Here is a 1,691-nt window from a genome sequence, read left to right as displayed (position 1 = left end):
AAAGAGTTATATATTGTGCAGCACATCAACTTGCCAATTTTAGAATAAACGACGATCGACCGCGACTCGTAAACTCTACTTAACCTAACCTTACTTTTCCTTTTCTTCGTAATAACTTCTTTTTTTTTTATTAGTTTAATTATTTTTTCAGAAGTGAACGAATTTAAAATATTGTTACGTAGAATATTAACTTTTGAGGAGAAGAGTCCATCGATAAGTCGAATAATTTATTATTCGATAATTCATTATTATCGGTGCTTCGAATTTTTCGTTTTTACCATTGAAAGATATTGAAAGATATTGAAAGATACAAAAGAAAATTCAAATCAAAATTCAACAAAGAGTTATATATTANTGCAGCACATCAACTTGCCAATTTTAGAATAAACGACGATCGACCGCAATTCGTAAACTCTATTTAACCTAACCTTACTTTTTCTTTCCATAATAACTTCTTTTTCATTATTAGTTTAACTGTTTCTCCACAACGAATTTAGAATATTGTTCCTGTACGAGTTTAAGCTGGATCACGAGTCCAGCCAAAACTCATCGAAATTTTTCGTTATTAGTTTAATTGTTTTTTCACGACTGAACGAATTTGGAATATTTATTATTTCTTGTGAGAATGTGGCTTAAAACGCATCGAAATATTAGGTTAGCTTTCGAAGAAATGATTCGATAAGTCGATTAATTTACTATTCGATAATTCATTATTATCGCTGCTTCCAGTTTTTAACATTAAAAAATATCGAAGGATAGAAGAAAAGTTCAAATCTCAATTCAACAAATAACAATAACTTCTTTTTCGTTATTAATTGTTTTTCAAAAAGTGAATGAATTTAGAATATTGTTGTTATGCAGATGTAGCTTTTTGTTATTAAGTTTAACTGTTTTTTCACGAACTTTTAAACGAATTTGGAATATCGTTCGAATTTAAGCTAGTGCAGCTGAAATTCATCGAAATATTAGGTTAGCTTTCGAAGAAAATTCCATCGACGAAAAGATCGTTCGATGGCGGTTTCAAAAATTCGGATCTGAGAATTTCAAAAACGAGTCTCGAGGTAGACCAAAATCCATGTTAAACGAGGATAAACGGAAAGCAAAAGTGGAGACGGAATAACAGTTTTCGAGTCAAAGCGAAGAAATTGGAAAAGTGGGTATCGACGCCAACTGTAGAAGAATGAAAAGTCTCGAAGAGTGGAAACGGCACGAGTCCATTTTCGAGTAGAATTACAAGCTGTGACGAGAGATGGACACTGAACGAATAACGAAAGCATCGTTACTGTCCGTAAAAAGAACAATTCGTCGTTCTTCTTCGAAAGATAGAATCTCTTTTCTTCGAAGAGATATCGTAACAAAGAAATAAATCGAGAAACAAGCTTCGTAAGTCGATAGACCTATTCTTCTATGAGACAATATTTCATACTCGTTTCGGTGTTGTTTTTAAAAGATAAAATATTCGACATTGGAGAATTTATAAAAAATATTATTAAAAAATTTATAAAAAATATTATAATATAAAAAATTTATTAAAAATGAAATACGTCGGTTGAAGGTCTGAATGAAGAAAATCCAAGGCTCGATCGAACAAATATTATACTTTCAAAAATATATCGTTTTTCTTTCCAACAAAAATTTCACATAATATTTAATATAAATATATAAGCTTTCACTTAAAAAAGATGAATTTA

The 1,691-nt window shown here is 30.1% G+C and overlaps 1 protein-coding gene across 1 annotated transcript in view; it reads right to left on the bottom strand.

The window, feature by feature from the left end:
* Positions 1-1,691, bottom strand: part of LOC102676775 (heparan sulfate glucosamine 3-O-sulfotransferase 5) — a 146,566-nt gene that overhangs the window by 15,046 nt on the left and 129,829 nt on the right. The window lies entirely within an intron of this gene.

Source organism: Apis dorsata, unplaced genomic scaffold (assembly GCF_000469605.1).
Source record: "Apis dorsata unplaced genomic scaffold, Apis dorsata 1.3 scaffold_170, whole genome shotgun sequence".
Taxonomy (NCBI): domain Eukaryota; kingdom Metazoa; phylum Arthropoda; class Insecta; order Hymenoptera; family Apidae; genus Apis; species Apis dorsata.
Note: the sequence above shows the minus strand (reverse complement) of the source record. Positions and strands in the feature narration are given on the sequence as shown.